Below are 21,118 nucleotides of genomic sequence, written 5' to 3' on the forward strand. Positions count from 1 at the left end.
AGCGGCTGCCTGAGTTATCAGCTGCCTGAGTCTGTCGGTGTCCTGGACCCCTTGTCCGAGAACACAGACATGGGAGTCCCATCTCGCAGCTCCTGGCCACGGACGCCCCAGCACAGAGACTTGCTCCCCGCTCCTCTAGGACAGGCTGTTCCTAGCTGTTGAAAAAAAAACTCCATTCCCATGGCTCTCCCACCCTACACCCCCTCCCTCCAAAAAAACCCACTGTCTTCTCCATTTTGGTGGATGGTAGGCCCCAAACTTCAGCTTTTCTTGACCCTCTCTTTCCCTCACACGCACATCCAGTCTCTCAGCCGACCCTGTGGGCTCCACCCACAAAGTCTATCCAGAATCTAAACTCGGCTCCTCCACTGCCCCCACCCAGGCCCAGCCTCCATCCTCCCTCCTGGACCATCACACAGCCTCCTGCCTGGTCTCCCTGCTCCCATCCCGCCCCTACAGTCTGTTCCCCACACACAGCCAGAGGGAGCCTGTGAACTGGTGTCAGGTCAGGGCCCTCGGGGCTTGGAGCCCTCCTGGAGCCCCACCTCTCAGTCCCGCTGAAAGCAAAGTCCTCCCCTTGTTGCCTAAGACTCCAGTCTTACTTCTCCTCTGGCTCCCCCTTGCTCACAGCCTCTAGCTACCCAGCCTCCCTGCTGTTCCTCTAACTCCCCAGACACATTCCTAACCCCAGGCCTTTGCACTTGCTTTGCCTCTGCAGGGAAGCTCTTCCCCCCTTCTTCCCATGACTGCCTCTCAAGGTCAGATCTCAGGGTCAGATCTCAGCCAGGCCTTCCCTCCACCACCTCCCTTTGTCTCACTGTTCTCTTTCTTTGTATTTCTCTTTGCCTGTTTCTTCTTTTGAAATACTTTAAAAATTTTAATTAGGGAATATTTATTTCCCAATCAAGGAAAAATGCAAGAGTCATCCTGGTCCCTACCAAGCGTATATGACATCAACAGATGTGGACATTTTGCCATTTTTGCTTCAGATCCTTTTTCTTTAAGAAATAAATGATTACAGTTACAGTTACCAAGTCCCCATCCCTCGTTTTTCTGTTCCTGCCCCCCAAGGTACCCCCTGCCCTGAAGTTGGTGTGTGTTCTTTCTGTACATTTTTTTATCCTTTTTCTGCATCAAGATACATCCAATAACAATATATCCTATTATTCAATGTCTTCTAAAAAGATACACAGTTAGGCTCCTACTGTATCATTTTGCAACCCTCATTGTTTCTGAGACTTCTCCACGTTGATACACAGAGCCCTACTTCATAAACTTTAACTCTTATCGAATGTTCATTGTTGGAAGAAACCACAATGGACATTTCTATTCAAGGCCAATGTAGTTCTTTCCTCTTTCCTCCTATAGCCTTGAACCTCCCTGTTCCTGTCTCCTTGTGCCAGAGGTAGTGTTTCTATGCAGAAGTTTTGTTTAAACTTTTTTTTTTCCCCAAGAGTTTCAGCAGGAAATACCTTTTACATTGGTTTCCAAGTACACACTTAAAAATACGGTCAGCCCTCTGTATCTGCAAATTCCACATCTGTGGATTCAACCAATCAAGGGTCGAAAAAAAAAAGTTTTTTTAATTCCAGGAGGGGTACACTTGAAACTAACACAACATTGTGAATTAACTACACTTCCATTTTTTTAAATTGGTACATAATATATTAGTTTCGGGTGTACAAAATAATAATTTGATATTTGTATAAAAAATTGGGGGGCTGGGGAGGGATAAATTAGGAGTTGGGATTAATACTATATATAAAATAGATAAACAGCAAAGACCTACTGTATACCACAGGGAACAATATTCAATATCTTGTAATAACCTGTAATGGAAAAGAATCTGAAAAAGAATAGCTATATGTATGTATGTATAACTGAATCACATTGCTGTACACCTAAAACTAACACAACATTGTAAATCAACTATACTTCAATAAAAAAAAAAATTCCAGGAAGCAAAACTTGAATTTGCTGCCTGGCAACCATTTACATAGTATTTACAACCATTTACAAAGCATTTACACTGCATTAGGTCTTATAAGTAATCAAGAGGTAATTTAAAGTATACAGGAGAATGTGAGTAGGTAATATGCAAATACTACACCATTTTATATAAGAGATTTTTTTGTTTGTTTTTTGCGGTACGTGGGCCTCTCACTGTTGTGGCCTCTCCCGTTGCGGAGCACAGGGTCCGGACGCGCAGGCTCAGCGGCCATGGCTCACGGGCCCAGCCGCTCCGCGGCATGTGGGATCTTCCCGGACCGGGGCACGAACCCGTGTCCCCTGCATCGGCAGGCGGACTCTCAACCACTGCGCCACCAGGGAAGCCCTATATAAGAGATTTAAGCATCTGCAAAGTTTGGTATCTGCAGGGGTCTTGGAATACCCCCATGGATACCAGGGACAGCTGTATGTGTAATGTCACAACATTTGTAGGAAGCCACACTTGTTCACTGCCTCACACAGTGTGTGATTTTCTTCTTCTTTTTTTTTAACACTGTTATTTTCGATTCTCTCCTGATTCTGTTTGGGGGAAAGTGTTGATTGCCGTGTAGCAATTGCAGCGGTCGCAGCAGCCCTTAAATGGGTCATGACCCACAGTTTGAAAAACACCAGGCGGGTCAAAAGAGAATGTTCGCCTCTGGTCTTAGTAAGCAGTGCTCAGCTGAACTCAGTTGGTTATCCCAACACATATTCCCAGCTGCAATTTTTTTCTGCATCTATTTCACAGCTTCCAGTCAGGCCCCTGTGGGGCTAAGGCCACATTCTAACTGACCTTCAGCTCCCCACCTGGAGTGCCAGCCACAGGGAACCCACCCTGTGGGTCCCGAGAGAGAGAACCCCTTTCCCATCCCACCACCCAGGTCTGACCTGTCCTGGGGCAAACTCTCCAGGTCTGGGGTCCTCGGCAGCAGCAGGCGCTGGGAAGGTGGGGTGCAGGGGGGTGAGTCCCCATCGCTGGCTGGCGTTATCTGAATGGAGGGCACCTCTGGGAGCCTCCAGGGCTTAGAGGCCAGGCCCTGGGCCCTGCCACCCTGTGGCTGCTAGCTCTGCCACTTGGCTGGGGGGACAGGTGAGTCCTGGGCACCACCGTCCTGGGTCAGCAGGGGTGCGCAAGGCAGCAGGGGCAGGAACTCAGCCATGGGGAGAGTTCTGCCTGCCCGGTTGGGGGTCTTGGCCTCTGGGGGAGAAAGAAGAGGTGAAGAGGTGAAGGGGAGAGTTCCCATGCAAACCCTGCCCCTCCCCCCTCCCCCTGCTGCTCCTCCGAGAGGAGGGGTGAGCTTGAGCTTCAGAGCACAGTGTGGGGGTCAGAGAGGTCTGGGTGGGATTCCCACCTCTGCCAACATCCTCCTTTTCGACCCTGAGTCTCAGGTTCCTCTCTGGAAACTGGAGATCCAGATAGCGACATCCTAGGGTGACCGGGCAGTGTCAGGGAGCTCTGACAAGTGCAGGGCCCAGCCCAGGGCCCGGACCACAATAAGTGGTCAGTGAACTCTGTTCATGCCCCTAGACTGGGGTTTATTTTTTCTGAGAATTCACCAAGGCCAAGCCCTGGGTGGATATATACCCACCACCCCAGCACCCTTCCCCACACACAGGGCCAGGAAGGAGCCAGGCCTGGGTGGGCCCTAGAGGCCCTTGGGCCTGAGTAACGGGCTGATGAAGCGGAAAAGAGAGGCAGAATCCAGGATTTCCCTTCCCTGTTTGCTCAGCAACTGCCCCTCCCAAGACACACAAAGGGAAGGAACCAGGCCAGCTCCTGCCGTTGTGATTATGATCCTGGAGGCCTCGTGGGTCTGGGGAGATGAGATTAGTGTCTGTCTGTCCTCACAGCAGTACGTGGCAAGGGCTTCTTGGCACCCAGCTGCTGGGGGTAGAGGGAAGGAGGACCCGTGGGGCCCAGAGAGGTTTTCCCCTGGTTTGGGAAGACCCTGACCTTCACAGGCCAGGCCTGTACCCCAGAGTCCCTCCCAGACACCCCAACGCCCCTACCTTATGGCTTCCTCCTCCTTCCGTCCTCACAGGGTCTGCTCCGACTTCCAGGGTGAGGGCAGGTGACCAGGCCCTTTTCTCTCCGCCAGGAGTCCTGGCTGGGCCAGAGAGTCACGACCCTGTCAGGCGGGATAGCGTGTCCAGCTGGAGTCATGTTCCCCTCTGGCCAGCTGTTCCTGGGAGAAGGGCGGGGTGCCGGTGGGGGCATTCATATCTCAGAAGAGGCCCTTCCCTCTTGACGGCCCGTGGAGCCAGGGGCTGTCCTCGCCCTAGGCCTCTCTTGCTCCATGTCTCCTGTTGGTGGCAGCCAGCACAATGTCCCGCCTGTCCCCACTTCTCCCCCAGGACTGCTCCTCCAACCCCAGACATCACCCCCAGGAGACCAAATCCGAGACTCTCCCCAGTCCGCATCTTCCAGCCCTGCTCCTAGAGGCGGGAGCCTGGGAGACCCCTCTTCTTTCTGGTGGGTTCTCTTGGCCTCAAGGGCGTCCCGCTGACAGCTCCACCTCACTTTTGTACACAGCTCTGTCTCCTCCACCTGATCCGTAAAAGCTGGCATTCCCCGTGGCTTAGCTCTTTTCCAATTTTATTATGTAATAATTGACACATGGTAAAGGACGTCCGCATCCTACTTGTGAGTTACCAAGTTTAACAGTAAAATGAACCCCATGATCCCCCACACCCAATTTGAGAGCCAGCACATCACTGTGAGTCCCCCTGTGACTGCCTTATCCCACCCCTGCCTCCCTTCCAAAAGCCTCCATCACCCCTCATTTGTCAGTTATCATTCCTTCACGTCTTTTAATTGCTGTTTTGAAATCAGATTGGTATGCATTCCTAACCATTATAATTTTTAGCTTTACTTGCTCTTGAGCTTTATAAAATGGAGTCATTCCATGTGTCATCTTCTGTGACTAGCTCTTCTCACTCAACATTATTTCTAAGATTCATCCCTAGGGGAGCAGGTAGTTACACTTCACCTATTTTCGCTGCTGTACAATCTGCCTTTGTGAAATGAACACCACAATTTATTTATCCACTTTTCTTGCCCATAGAGCCTGGGTTGTTTCCGGCTTTCTGCTCTTATGAGCAGTGGAGCTGCCCTGAATGTTCCTGGATGTGCTTCCTGGGTGACTCCTGGGTTAGCCAGCGTCCGCCTGATTGACCGGCCGTCTGCGCCTCACCTGTGGGCTCCGTCTCTAAGTGCCCAGGCTGGTTCTGTGGATCTGCCTGACTCTGAGTCTATCAGATATCTCCTCAATTACTTTATCTTTAAAGTAAGTCTTAATACCTGGTGAAGGAAGTCTTTCTGTGTTGTTCCTGTTCTACCAGCGTTGGTTTGTCAAGTTCCAAGGAAAAATCAACAATGAGAGTTTCATTGTTATGCTCTAACAAACAATGGATATCTTTACAATACTGAGTTTTCCAAAACGTCCACATGGGGTCACACTCCACGTATTTAGGTATGTGTTAATGTCCTCCCTGAGAGTTTAGGTTTGTTTTTTTTTTAAGTCCTGGCAAAATGCACATAACATAAAAGTTACTGTCTCGACCTTTTTAAGTGTACACTTCGGGAGCATTAAGTTCATTCATTGTTCCTCAGCCGCCACCACCACGTGCTAAGTTACTTTTGAAAAATAATGTTTCTTACCAAGTTCTTTCATATCTTTTCTTAGATTCGTTTTCCCTTTGGTATTTTATGTTTTCAAAAAGCTTTTTGTGACAGATGATACACACCCAAAAAGGCATAAAATGTAAATAGCTTAATATATAATCATAAAAGGAACTCCCATAGACCCACCGCCCAAGTCAAGAAAAAGCATGTTGCTGCCCAACCCGCCCCCTACCCTCCGCCAGATGCCACCAAGTGACGCTTCCCAGCCAAACCCTCCTCCCCTCCAAAGTACACTCCGACTTCTATGTTAATCCCTTCCTTTGCGTTTCTTTAGTGTTTCACTACCTGAGCATATGTTTCCCAACAGCCCAGTTTACTTTTTTTTTTTTTGGGGGGGGGTACGCGGGCCTCTCACTGTTGTGGCCTCTCCCGTTGCGGAGCACAGGCTCCGGACGCGCAGGCTCAGCAGCCATGGCTCACGGGCCCAGCCGCTCCGCGACATGTGGGATCCTCCCGGACCGGGGCACGAACCCGTGTCCCCTGCATCGGCAGGTGGACTCTCAACCACTGCGCCACCAGGGAAGCCCCCAGTTTAGTTTTGCCTGCTTCTGAACTTCATAGAAATAGAGTAACACACTTTGAAGTCTTTTGTATTTGGCTTTTTCCCTTTAACATTCTGTTTGTGAATCATCCACTTTATTGTGTGTGGCTGAAACTTCTTCATTTTTAATGTTGTATAGTAGTCCACTGCTGAAATAAATTGTAGATAAATACCACTATGTACTTATTGACTATGTTGATGGATATTTGAGGGCTTCCCAGTTTGGACTGTTGAAAATAGTGCTAGCGTGAACATTCCTTTACATGTGTCTCTGCGTTCCTTCTGTCACACATCAAGTATCTATCTATCCATCCATCTACCCATCCATCCACCCACCTATCCATCCATCCATGGGTGTTTCAGAGCTTCATTTGTCTATCCCTGTGCAAAAACCACACTATGCTAGTTATACATACCTAATTACCATATGTATAAACACAGATATAAACAGGTATATATTTTATACATAGATACACATACGTATAATATACATATGTGTAGTTTCATAACTAGTCTTGATATCCGGGATGGAAAGTCTTCCCACTTTGCTCTTCTTTAGGAGTCTCTTGGCTTTTCACGTTAGAGGCTTTCCTCAAATATTCGTGATCCTTGGTCCATATTTAGAAGTGGGGCCCAGCCTGTGGTTTAACAACTGAGGGGGCAAAGGAAGACAGAAATAAGAAAATATTTTGCAGAAAAACCTCAAGAGTTCTATTTAGGACAACTTGTTGGTGATGCCCGTGCATGATCCAGGTGGAGAGGTCCAGTGGGCAGCTGGCAAACAGAGGTCAGGGCTGGCCCCGGGAGTCCCCAGCATGTTGACGTGATCAACCCCCCAAGAGGCCTGGAGTCAAGATGTCCCTCCCCTCCCCTGGCATATCTTTTCCCAGAACCCACCCTTCTCTTCCTGCACAAGATTACTGTCTTCAGGAGACATCGAGCTTGACTCAGATTCCCTCTTAGGGGCTGAGTGATGTGGGGGACCTGGGCTTACAGCCAGTGTCGTCTTTACCTTTCCTGATCTCGGCATTTGCAGACAGATCTCTGAGGGAAGGTCATGGCTGGCCTCAGGGCTGTGGAGAGAAGGAAACTCTTTAGCACTTAACGTCCTTGGAAACACAGGCAGGGCTGGTGTGCGGTAACGAAATCTCAAACGGAGCAGGGCTACCTAAGAACACCGCACGTGAGGCTCCCACGTGAAGGTCCCCATGTTCCCCCATCGGAAAAGCTCTGTGGATTAGAAAACCACCTGCCTCTTATTCCATTATTTCTGCCTTTCCCTCATTCAGGAGAGTAGCAGGGTCACGAAACTCCCACTGGAGTCTCCTCGCAGCTGGGGTAGGGGGGTGAGTTGAGGGGGTCCTGATTGTGTGCCATTTCTGAAGCATTTTTCCACATGAAGAGTTGACGCACAGAGACTCAGTGCTACTTCCATCCTCCACTCCTGTGTGGGTTCTCAAGAGAGTGTGGGCTTGTGTATCTCTGACAAATAATAAGCAATAATGAGATATTTGCGCTCCCCAGATACTTCAAGATTTCCCGACTGTTATCTATCTGTTTCCAATGAACTGTGCCTTCTGATTTCTTCTCTGAGTGTATTCACGTGGTCTGGTAAGTTTTGACTTCTTACCTAATCTCACCCACACTCTCTGTAGATGCAAGGTTTCTTCCCCCAAGTGTGTCTGATTTTAGCAAATCCCTTCCCACACCCTCCACCCTGGAAAGTCCCAAATTGCCTGGCGTCCTCCCCTTCAGTTCTTTGTTTGCATATTGAGAGTTCTGTCTTTGGGCTAGACTGAGCTCCATTTCTACAGAACAGGTGCTCGCTGGCTGTCTGTGGGGCAAGCTGGACGGTGCCTCCCAGCCACCCTCTGCCTCGACCTCCCGTACCGTATCACTGGCGCATCTGTTTCTCTTGAACTTCTGCTTTGTCTCTTCACCATCTCGGGTTGAATTGTCTGTGCTGCCGCTCTCAGAGCAAAGGCACCCAGTCCAAGACCATTTCCTGCCCTTAAACTTGGGACTCTCTGGGGAGGAGGCGTCGTGTACCTTGAGTTCCCAAGGGATCAGCACCTTGACAAGGACAAGGTAGGAGGGATGAAGATGGATTTTTTATATTTTGTCAACTAGAGCATTAAGGACTGGGCCTCCCAAGGGTTTCCTTCATCTCCCCAGCTTCCTTCCTAGCACCTATTTTTCTGTTCTGTCTTCTAATTTTATAAACTTTATTCTCACCCCAAAAACTGGAAGGAGGGACCCGAGACATAGTCTAAGAAAGGATGGCCTGTTCTAAAACCTAACCGCATTTTTTCTCCATTTGGGTTCATTTCTACAAGGATTTCTCAGGACCAAATACAAGATTTTCTGTAGAAAATAACTGTTTTGGACATAGAAAGCAAACTAATGGTTACCAAAGGGGAAAGAAGGGATATATTAGGAATTTGGGATTAACATATACACACTACTGTATATAAAATAGATAAATGACAAGGACCCACTGGGACTTCCCTGGTGGTCCAGTGGTTTAAAATCCGCCTTCCAATGCAGGGGACACAGGTTCGAGCCCTGGTCCGAGAAGATCCCACATACCACGGAGCAACTAAGCCCGTGTGCCACAACTACTGAAGCCCACACGCCTAGAGACTATGCTCTGCAATGAGAGAAGCCGCTGCAATGAGGAGCCCACGCACCGCAATGAAGAGCAGCCCCCACTCACCGTAGCTAGAGAAAGCCCGCGCGCAGCAGCGAAGCTGCCGTTTCTGAGTGTCCACCAGCGGTAGCCTCTCTCCCACCATCACCTGGCCCTCATGAGCCCCTAAGTACGGGACCAGGAGTGAACAGAAGGCCTACGACACCAACACTGATTCTTGGTGCCAAGGGCAGAGTGGGGCTGAGCAGGACCCATGTCTTGTCCACAGCACCACCCTGGACAGGCACTGCAGCCCTTGGATGGCCAAGTCTCCAGGAAGAAAGTGGGAGATGGTGGAAGGAGAGCAAGGGGAGAAAGTCAAGGGTAGCTTATCAGGGAGGCGTGGGCCTGGGCTGTGGGGCCTCAGAGCATCCTGAGGGGGCAGAAACACGGGATGAAGCCAGAGCACAACCTTTCACATCCTTCCTACACTTCAAATGTTTGCAGGAGAAGGGTTGTTTGGGGACCCAGGAAGGAGAAGTGTTTCTACCCCGGAGGAGAAAGGACACTTGACAGAAGGAAGGGGAGCAGGGAGGCCTTTATCGAAAGGGTCAGTATCTGTAGGCTTATTGAATTCTTCAAAGAAATTTACAGCATTTCATTTGAGCGGGAAATACGTCCAGACTTTAACATCTTTTTCCTGTACCATAGAGAGCACTGATAAGAGAGTTGGCCATTATTTGAGAAGATAAAACCAGCTCCCTCCCATGGTGCCGGCAGTATTTCTACATACATCATCCTTCACAGCTCTTGGTTCAGAGGTTAGAACCACACCCCACCACCCCACCTCAGACTCATGGCTGGATTAATTTTCTGCATCTTCTTCCGTTTCTCAGATTTAACTTCGCAAATCTTCTCACTTCATTTGTGATTCATTCATTCCACAAATATTTTGTTAAAGTGCTAGAGGCACAATGAGAAATAAGTTCTTTGCACTGAAGAATCATACAATGAAACCATTATCGTTATTGCTAGCACATCCTGAGAATTTACTCCACACCTGGTGAATCTTCTATCGAAAAAGAGAAGTCATAAAACTTCGTGGAGATTAGGTCGGAGATAAACCAACAATTCCAGAATGACAAAACAAACCCTCCACCTGGGGGAGGAGAATGAAAAAGGAAAAACAAAGTTTCCAGAAATGCTCCCAAACAGTGAGGAAAGAGAGGTCAGAAGTTGGATATTGCCACATCTTGGAAATAGCACTTAGAAAATCAGAAAATTTAGGAAAGCAATTTCTTCTTCTAATTCTTCCTGACTCATCCTGCAAATTTCATCATGTCTGGTCACCTCTCTGTCACTCAGTTTTCCACTACTGAAGGGTTAACCTACTGTAACTTAACACAGATGGGTATTGTGAAAACGAAAGAACGTACATAGAAGTGCATCGGACTGTAAAGCGCTATATAAATAGGGAAGAACAAAGATTTTTAAAAGTCTGTCCTAACACTGCCAAGTTCCTCTATCCTCCAGGTACCTTATTCCTTGAAGTTCAGCTCACGGGTTCCACCACCAGCCGGGGAGTCTGCCCAGGTTACTGTAGTAATTGTGGAGGGTGCTTCATTGAGCAAACACACTGCAGGAACCGATCAACACATTTCTTGCTCTCCAGGAGTCCCCGGTGGAGATCAGGAGGCACCGTCACGGGTCAGGGAGCACCTATCGGGGAGTCTCATCGCCAAGCATGTTGGGGGGTGGGGTAGAATTTCTGTCTGAGGAGCCGGTGTTTGACCTAGGTCTTTGAAGCACTTTGAAAACAAGGTAACACTGCCTCAGTGTTTCACATTTTCATGTTGCCCTGACTTCACTAGAACTTGGAGGCCCCTGAGGTCTGGGGCTTTATGTCCAGGGGTGGGGCTTTATGTCCTTCTCGGTGTCTACACCCAGGCGGACGAACTATAGCCTATGCACAGGGTACTTACAGTGTGGAATGAGCTACACTCGCAGCGATTCTCAACCTTGGTTGCACATTAAAATCCTCAGGGGAGCTTTTAACAGTCCAGACCTTAGGGCCGTTATAATCAGAATTCCTGGGGAGTGGTCCCCTTGCACCAAGCGATTTTTAAAGCTCCTGGGTGATTCTAACACACAGCCAAGGTTGAGAAGCACTGTGCTGGAGTGCCCCTCCAACGTCAGTGTGAACACAAATTGCCTGGGGGGTCTGACAGAATGAAGATTTTGACTCAGTGGGTCTGAGTTTGGGGCCTGAGAGTCTGCTTTTCTAAGTTCCCAGGTGATGTAGATGCTACTGGTAACTGTATCAAGGCGGCAAAAAGGAGCTGCAACTCGGGCGTCTCTCCCCTGCCACAGGGATTGTGGTTCTAGCGCCCTCTGGTGGTCAGAACCTCCCTAGCAGCACCCCGCAGAGAAGAACTGATGGTGGAAACCTGCCTACTAGATACAATTTCTGGAGTTTTTCAGATTCTTCCCCAGAGCCCGACCACTGACATCTTCATTTCAGCCTTTTAGTAACTTGAATACAAGCCTGCCTAGACTACTCACCCTGGACTCCTGACCTACAAAACTGTGAAGTAATAAATGGGTATCGTTTAAGCTGCTGAATTTGTGGTAATATGTTAGCAGCAATACAAAACTAATACAGAGAGTTTTATAGGCTTTACAATAACAGACCAAATGAAAATCCCAAACCCACAGTGTTGGCCCAGCAGTTCTGCACAATGTTTCTTTTCTAGTGCAGGCAGACGGGTCTGTTCCTAACCTCCAATTTCATTGCAGAAGAGGCAGAAAGGATTGTACTTCTCATCTATCAAGATTATACCTGCCGTCTTATTTCTTCCAGACTGCACACTTCATTTCACCTTATGATGTGTGTCGTCACTGACACTCATGAAAGCTCAGGGACGGGATAGGGGACTAGTTTGCTCTCTGTGGCAGATTGCATTTTTCCAAAGATGAATCCCATCCCATGTGCCCTTCTTATGATAAGATCTTGAGGTTCCTCCATCAAGATATGGGATCTAGGGCTCCCCTGGTGGCGCAGTGGTTGAGAGTCCGCCTGCCGATGCAGGGGACACGGGTTCGTGCCCCGGTCTGGGAAGATCCCACATGCCGCGGAGCGGCTGGGCCCGTGAGCCATGGCCGCTGAGCCTGCGCGTCCGGAGCCTGTGCTCTGCAACGGGAGAGGCCACAGCAGTGAGAGGCCCGCGTACCTCAAAATAATAATAATAATAATAATAAAGATAGCATTTAGAAGATTCCAGCTCCCCGTCTTCAAGTTGCTCCAGACATGAGCTGCTCCCACTGAGCCCTGTCCAGATTGCATTTATTTAAAAAAATAAATGTTTTTTTAAACCACTAAACTTTAGCTTATTGTTATTTGGCAATAGGTGACTGAAACACCCTCAGACTCTCCTGAGGACAATACATTGAATTTGACTGGGGGTCAGGTTGGGGATGAGGAACCTCTGGTTTTGATTAATTACAGGTGAGTTACCTATTTTCCATTAGTTACTATTTATAAATTTATTTATTTGGCTGCATTGTGTCTTGGCTGCTGTGCGGGGGCTTTCTCTAGTTGTGGTGAGCGGGGGCTACCCTTCATTGCAGTGTGTGGACTTCTCATTGCGGTGGCTCCTCTCATTGCAGAGCACAGGCTCTAGGCGTGCGGGCTTCAGTAGTTGTGGCATGAGGGCTCAGTAGTTGTGTCTCGCAGGCTCTAGAGCGAAGGCTCAGTAGTTGTGGTGCACAGGCTTAGTTGCTCCGCGGCATGTGGGATCTTCCCGGACCAGGGCTCGAACCTATGTCCCCTGCATTGGCAGGCCGATTTTTAACCACTGTGCTACCAGGGAAGTCTCCCTAGTTACTATATTTAAAAGGCAGTCTCATTAGAAATTAAGTTCAGTGCTTATAAACTATTAGGATATCAGCCCTTAAATTTTTTTAGAAATGTTGACATTTTTATGACTTTTCTTCTTTGCCATTTAATTCATTTAAAAGGCTGTCTCCTTGAGTACTTCTCAAGAACAGCCTAGACCCAGAGGGAAGTATAGTTTTAGGTATTTTTTTGCAGGTACTTCCTCACCTGTGGGAAGCAGACTTCTACAAGGGCCTCCAATGACCCTCACCTCCTGTTATCTGTGACCTTGTGTAATCTCCTTCTTTGAGTTTGGGCCAGATTTCATGACTTGCTTACCAATAGAGTATGGCAAAGGTGATGGAATGGTTGGATTACAAAAGATTGTGACTTCTGTCTTGCTAGCAGACTTTCCCAATGGCCCCCTTGACTTGCACACATTGATGACGCAAGCTGCGGGGCGGGGGTGGGGGGGGGGAGGGAGGCCGAGGAAAGGAAGAGGAGAACCCAAAGGCAGGCTCTGGCCAACAGCCAGTAAGGAACTGAGGCTGTCAGTCCAACAGCCTGTGAGGGAAGACATGAACTTGGAAGTGTCTCCTTCCCAGTTGAGCCATGAGATGAGACACCAGTCCTGGCTGACACTTGATTGCAGCCTGGGGAGAGACCCTGAGCAGGGGACCCAGCTAAGCTGTGCCTGGATGCCTGATCCACAGAAACTGAGACGTAATAAATGTGTGTTGCTCTAAGCTGCTAAGTTTAAGGATAACTTGTTATGCAGCAACAGAAAACGAATAGCTGCTCGTGTTTCATTTCTTTATCAGGATCCCCAGTCACGCACAGGCTGAATGTGTGCCCATACTCCCCCCTCCCGCCCCCCTCCACACACCAGGGTTCTCACCCCGGGGTGCCAGCCTGTGTCCACGTGAAGGCAATATTTTAGTTCCACACTGGCCCCTGGCTTCTTTCCTGCTGTCTGTACCTGTGTTTGCTGAGCCTAACTTGACTCCATGCACCATCCCTACAAATCTCCTCCCTGGAGCCTGGGTCAGATTCTGTCTGAATCAGGTAAAACCTCAGATTCACGCTGCTCCCCTGAATACTGCAAATTCGCATCTTCTCCCTCTGGGCCAGGCTGAGCTCAGGCTCTGCAAAACCTGTGGTTTCCTCAGGATATACTGGCTCTTCCTGTAGCAGGAAGAACCATTTCCTCCAAGTCATGAACTTTCTCTCATTTGAGTTCCTGCCTCTTGTTCTCTGGCCGTTCTGAACTGGGATCCCCAGGCCAGAAGCCGTTTTTTTGCTTCCCAATGTTGGAATCTGAGGAGAGGTCTTACCCGGTACAATGATTATTTTTATTATTTTTATTTTTAAATTTTTCGCTGCATTGGGTCTTCGTTGCTGCGTGCGGGCTTTCTCTATTTGCAGCGAGCAGGGGCTACTCTTTGTTGCGGTGTGTGGGTTTCTCATTGTGGTGGCTTCTCTTGTTGTGGAGCACGGGCTCTAGACGCACGGACTTCAGTAGTTGTGGCACATGGGCTCTAGAGCGCAGGCTCAGTAGCTGTGGTGCGCAGGCTTAGTTGCTCTGTGGCATGTAGGATCTTCCCGGACCAGGGCTTGAACCAGTGTCCCCTGCATCGGCAGGCGGACTCTTAACCACTGCACCATCAGGGAAGCCCTTACCCAGTACAACTGATTGAGGAATTCTTTCTTTTTTTATTTAATTTTTATTTTATATTGGAGTATAGCTGATTTACAATGTTGTGTTAGTTTCAGGTGTACAGCAAAGTGATTCAGTTATACATATACGTATACATAACCATTCTTTTTCAGATTCTTTTCCCATATAGGTTATTACAGAATATTGAGTAGAGTTCTCTGTGCTATATAGTAGGTCCTTGTTGATTATCTATCTTATATATAGTAGTGGGTATATGCTAATCACAACCTCCTAATTTACCCCTCCCCCAGATTGAGGATTTTTTTGGGCCATGCGGCATGTGAGATCTTAGTTCCCTGACCAGGGATAGAACCCGTGCCCCCTGCAGTGGAAGAGTGCAGAGTCTTAACCACTGGACCACCAGGGAAATCCCTGATTGAGGAATTCTTGACTGGAGCGGACCAGAGGGCCGGAGGAGCAGAGGTGGATTTCTGGGCTGAGCTTTATTGGAAGAAGAACAATTGAAGCAAAACAGGGAAAGCTGGGGCCACCTGGGTATTTCTCCGTGGTCTCTGGTCCCACATCTACCTACTTATATCATGTGACAACATAAATTATTTTCCCTACCTTTATACCCCCGATCTTTCCTTTTGTCTTCACACATTACATTTACATTCTGTAAATCAGAACCAAGCACTGCAGACCAAGAAAGAAAAGCCCATCTGCTTTGGATCTCAAATACTAGAGGAAAGAGCATTTTCCCAGGACTTTTGGGCTTACATCTACAATGGTTTTCAGGACCAGACACAGAAGAGGATGTTTTCTAAATTCTGGAGCTAGGAATACTGTAGTTACCACCTAGTTACCGTTCCACATTATGAAAAAGGATTCAGGAAGACTGGTTAGGTAAGCACCACACAGATACCCGTACTGCAGACAGCTACAATCAGAGCCAGGGTGGTCTCCTCTGCTAGAGGCTCCTGCCAGAAGAGAGAGAGTGCTGTCAGTTTCCTCATCCTCTGAGAAGTGTCAGTGCTTGTTGCTACAAGGAAATACTCTGAGTGAGTTTCCCCGTGAGAAATGAGGGAGGCTTGCAGTACTGAGGCCCCTGAGATGCAATAAAAAACCACAGGCAACAGAAAATAATGGTTTCAGGGGAGGATGTGTTGGTGCACCTGAGTGCTAATTTTTTGATCCAAACAAAAATTTATTGGGTATCTACTGTGTTGCAGGCACTGTCTTAGGAAGTGATGCTACAGAAGAAGATAAGACATATAGAGCCATCATTGCAAATCAGGATCCATTCCAAACGATGCAAAGACCTAACCATAAGGCACAGAAGCCATGAAATACTATAAGTATGGAAGAGTATTTTTTAAAATTAATCTCAGATTTGGAGTGGTCTTTCTATGTATGATGTCATAAAAATTTTTAATGTTCACATTTTTTAAAAGGATGAAATAATGCCATTTGCAGCAACATGGATGGACCTAGAGATTATCATATTAAGTAAAGTAAATCAGACAGAGAAAGACAAATACCATGATATCACTTACATGTGAAATCTAAAATACAACACAAATAAACTTATTTATGAAACAGAAACAGACTCTCAGACACAGAGAACAGACTTGTGGTTGCCAAGGGGGATGGGGGGGTGGGGCAGGGGAGGGTTGGAAGTTTGGGATTGGCAGATGCAAACTATTATATATAGACTGAATAAACAACAGGGTCCTACTGTATAGCACAGGGAACTATTCAATATCCTGTGATAAACCATGATGGAAAAGAATATGAAAAAGAATACATATATATGTATATATATCTGAACCACTTTCCAGTACAGTAGAAATTAACACAACAATGTAAATCAACGATACTTCAATAAAATATATTTTAAAAAAAAGAAGAAAAAGAAAGTCTCCCAGTTCAAAGCTCCTAAGAGTAAAAGGCTAATTGGAAACACCTGGATGTTTTATTCACCCAGATAAACTTTGGAGTCACCCAGATGGCCGTTTGGTCTCTCCTCAATTCCTTGCCTGAAATTTAGTCTATAGCTTTCACAAAATGTGAAAATAAACTAGATCAGCTCCTCAATTGGCATCAGTGAGCAATTTTTACTCCTTCCCTGGAACAAATGGTATTCTTTTGCTTCATCTGCCAAAGACAGATGGTAAAGGTGGGCAAGGAAGAGAGCCACCTCGGGCAGGACTCTTTCTCTATTGGCAATTAGATTTTATTAACTCCCTATATCTTATGGTTATAAATATATCCTTATCATCATTCACATGTCTCTCATTGGATCAAAGCCTTCCCATGTAAGAGGACCACCATTACTACTGTTGATGAATTTCTGTTAGAATGATTTTTCTCCACCTGGGAATTCCTCTTGCCCTCTCTGTTGAGTATGCAAGTGGACTCTTAAATCTAAAATTGCATATTTTAAGAAAAAAAAATTTTAACTGGAAAAAAGACATCTGAAACTGCAAAACTCTCAGAGGAACCTGCCTTCCATGGTCCGAGGTTTTACCTGGCTTCGATAACTCTCTATCTTCACCAACAAGGCCACGTCAACTCTTCCTCTATGAGATAATTACTGGAAGACCCATGAGAATTCCATACATGTCATGGGCTATAGAAGATTCCAATTTGGTCAGTTCAGACATTCTCTACTAGTAAAATGAACTCATTAACTTATCAATTTATGCATGCTTATCAGATTAATGTTGTTTTTCCTCCTGTCCTCCCATTGAAACTACTCCACATTTAGAAATTGGAGATTTGGTTCTCTGGAAATGGCATTATCAAAGATTAACCTTGAACCTCATTGAAAGGGTTCATATCTGCAAGTCCTAACTCCCCCACCCGCAAACAACAGTACTGTAGATCAGATCCTCCACCCCTACACTTTTCTTGGAATATCCTCTGTCCACAGCACTCGTGTAAACTCCAAGAGAGCCCTGATTTATTTTTTATTAATAATAGACTTTATGTTTTTTAGAATTATTTTATTTTATTTTATTTTTAACGTTTATTTATTTATTTGGTTGTGCTGGGTCTTAGTTGCAGCAGGCAGGATCCTTAGTTATGGCTCCTCAGTTGTGGCATGTGAACTCTTAGTTGCAGCATGATGTGGGATCTAGTTCCCTGACCAGGGATCGAACCCAGGCCCCCTGCATTGGGAGCACAGAGTCTCAACCACTGTGCCACCAGGGACATCCCTAGAATAATTTTAGATTTACAGAAAAAAAAAATGAGCAGATAGTACAGAAGTTTCCTCTATGCTTCTTCCCTACACACATAACATCTTACATTATATGGTACGTTTGTTACAATGAATGAGCCAATATTGATACATTATTGTTAACTGAAGCCCATAGTTTACTCAGATTTCCTGAGTTTTTAATCTAATGCACCTCTTATGTATCAGACTCCCATTCAGGATGCCATATTACATTTAGTTGTCATGTCTCCCTAAGCTCTTCTTAGCCATGACAGTGTCTCACTTTCCTTGTTTCTGATAACCTTGACAGTTTTGAGTAGTACTGGTCAGGTATATTGTAGGATGTGCCTCTATGAGAATTTATCTCATGATTAGACTGGGTTAATGGGATTTGGGGGAAAAGAGAATTGAGGTAAAATGTCACTTTCCCCACATCATATCGAATGTGCTATGGTATAACAAGAAATATATTTGGTCTTTGTCTCTGGTTCCTGAAAAAATCTCCCAAAGCCCTTGGTATTTCCTGAGTGATAGAAATGTCTTTGTTATTCGTAGAGACTCTTTTTTTTCTTTTTTTTTGCGGTACGCAGGCCTCTCACTGTTGTGGCCTCTCCCGTTGCGGAGCACAGGCTCCGGACGCGCAGGCTCAGCGGCCATGGCTCACGGGCCCAGCCACTCTGCGACGTGTGGGATCCTCCCGGACCGGGACACGAACCCGCGTCCGCTGCATTGGCAGGCGGACTCTCAACCACTGCGCCACCAGGGAAGCCCCATAGAGACCCTTTTGAGCACACCTGAGTTTATGTTAATGAGGTGACTTAGGGTAAGGTCCCTAGATAGGCTTAGGATGGGACCATCACCAAAAAAGACCAAGTGATTTAAGGTTGGAACTTTCAGCTCCATCAGCCTCTGGGAAGGGAAAGTGGTAGTGGTTGGAGGGTACATATTAAACTCTATAAAAACTCTTGAACAACAAGATATAATGAAATTCTAAGTTGAATTTGGTGACCTCATCCATGGGGACAGAATATCATGGGGACAGAAGCTCCTGCACTTGGGACCCTTCCAAACCTCACCCTATGTATCCCTTCAACTGGCTTTTCATCCGTATCCTAATAGCCTTTGTAATAAACTGGTACACATAAGTAAATGTCTCCTTGAGCTCTGTGAGCCAGTCTAACAGAGGATCAAATCCAAGTCGGGGGTTGTAGAAACTGCTTTTTTTTTTTTTTTTTTTTGTGGTACGCGGGCCTTGCACTGTTGTGGCCTCTCCCGTTGCGGAGCACAGGCTCTGGACGCGCAGGCTCAGCGGCCACGGCTCACGGGCCCAGCCGCTCCGCGGCATGTGGGATCTTCCCGGACCGGGGCACAAGCCCGTGTCCCCTGCATCGGCAGGCAGACTCTCAACCACTGCGCCACCAGGGAAGCCCGGTTGTAGTAACTTCTGATTTATAGTCAGTTGGTCAGAAGCACAGGGGACAATTTGGACACGCAAATTGGTGCCTGAAGTGGGGGCAGTCTTGTGGGTCTGAATCCTTAACCTGTGGGATCTGATGCTATCTCCAGGTAGATAGTGTCAGAATTGAGTTAAATTCGTAGGGCATCAAATCAGAGTCTGCTGAGAACTGGCGAATTGCTTGGTGGTATTGGAAAACACACATCAGAATTGGAGGTACACACTATCAACTATCCTGGCTTTGCCCAACCTCAGCAACTTATAAGGCTGATAATGAAATAAATCATGATAATCCTAAAAAAAAAAAATCATGAGTAGAATACACATTCTTTTCAAGCTCACATACAACCAAGATAGACCACATCCTGGGCCATAAAGCAGAGCTTAAAAATTTTAAAGAATAGAAATCATACAATGTATGCCTTCAGACCACAATAGAATTAAACTAGAAGCCAATAACAGAAACATAGTTGGAAAATTCTCAAATATTTAGAGATTAAACAATGCAGTTTTAAATAACATGGAGATAGCAAGGATATCTCAAGAGAAACTAAAATACATTTTGAACTAAATGAAAACAAAAATACAGCTTATCAAAATTTGTGGGAGGCATTGAAAGCAGTGCTTAAAAGCAGTTGTTAAAAATTTATAGCATTGAATTTATACATTAGACAAAAAGAAATATTTAAAAGTCAGTATAGCTTCCACCTTAGGGGGAAAAAAAAACAAATCAAATCAAAGTAAGCAGAAGAAAAAAAATTAGAGCAGAAATCAGCAAAACTGAAAACAGAAAATTAGTAGACAAAATCAACAAAACTAAAAGCTGACTCTTTGAAAAGATTAATAAAATTGATAAAATTCTAGCCAGGCAAACTGTATTAGTCTGCTCATGTTGCCATACCGAAAGAACAGAGTAGGTGACCTAAACAACAGAAATTAATTTTCTCACAGCTCTGGAGGCTAGAAGTCCAAGATCAAAGTGCTATCAGAGTTGATTTCTGGTGAGACCTCTCTTCCTGGCTTGTAGATGGCTTCCTTCTTGCTGTTTTCTCACATGGTATTTCTTCCGTGTGCGTGTGGAAAGAAAGTTATCTCTGGTGTCTCTTTCTCTTCTAATAAGAACACTGATCCTATCAGGTTAGGGCTCCACCCTTATGACCTCATTTAACCTTAATTACCTTCCTAAGGGCCCTATCTCTCAATACAGCCACTTTGGGGTCTAGAGCGTCAACATAAGAATTTTGTGTGCAAGGGAACACAATTCAGCCCATCAGAATTAACAGACTAAAAAAGAGAAAGACACAAATTACTAATATCAGAAATAAAGGAGAGACTATTCACTACTGATCCCATGGTCATTAAAAGAATAATAAAGGAATATGATGAACAACTCTATCACAGATTTGATAACCTAGATGAAATGGGCCAATTTCTTAAAGACATAATCTTCCAAAACTCACACAGGTAAATTAGATAACTCAATTAGACCTATATCTATTAAAGAAGTTGAATCAATAATTAATAACTTTTCAAAACAGAGAAAACAACAATAATAAAAACCAGGTCCAGATGGGTTCACTGGTGAATTCTACCAAACATTTAAGGAAGAAATTATACCAATTCTCTAAAATTTATTCCATTAGACAGAGGTAGAGGGAATATCTCCTAAGCCATTCTAAGAGGCTAGCATTTCCTTAATGTCAAAACCAGAAAAAAAATTACAAGACCAGTTATAGACCAATACTTACTATGAACACAGATATAAAATTTCTCAACAAAACATTATTAAATGGAATGTAACAATATATAAAAAGAATTATACACCATGGTCAAGTGGGTCATACACTGCTGGTTCACCACTGGAAAATTAATGAAGGTAATCAATCTCATCAACAGATTAAAGAAGAAAAACCACATGATCATATCAATAGATGCAAAAAAAATGCATTTGATAAAAATCTAACATCCATTCATGATAAAAAAAAATCTCAGCAATCTAGGAATAGAGGGGAACTTCCTCAATTTGATAAATAACATTTTAAAAACCTATAGCTAACAAAATTG

The sequence above is a fragment of the Phocoena sinus genome, chromosome 19 (genome assembly GCF_008692025.1).
Source record: "Phocoena sinus isolate mPhoSin1 chromosome 19, mPhoSin1.pri, whole genome shotgun sequence".
Lineage (NCBI taxonomy): Eukaryota > Metazoa > Chordata > Mammalia > Artiodactyla > Phocoenidae > Phocoena > Phocoena sinus.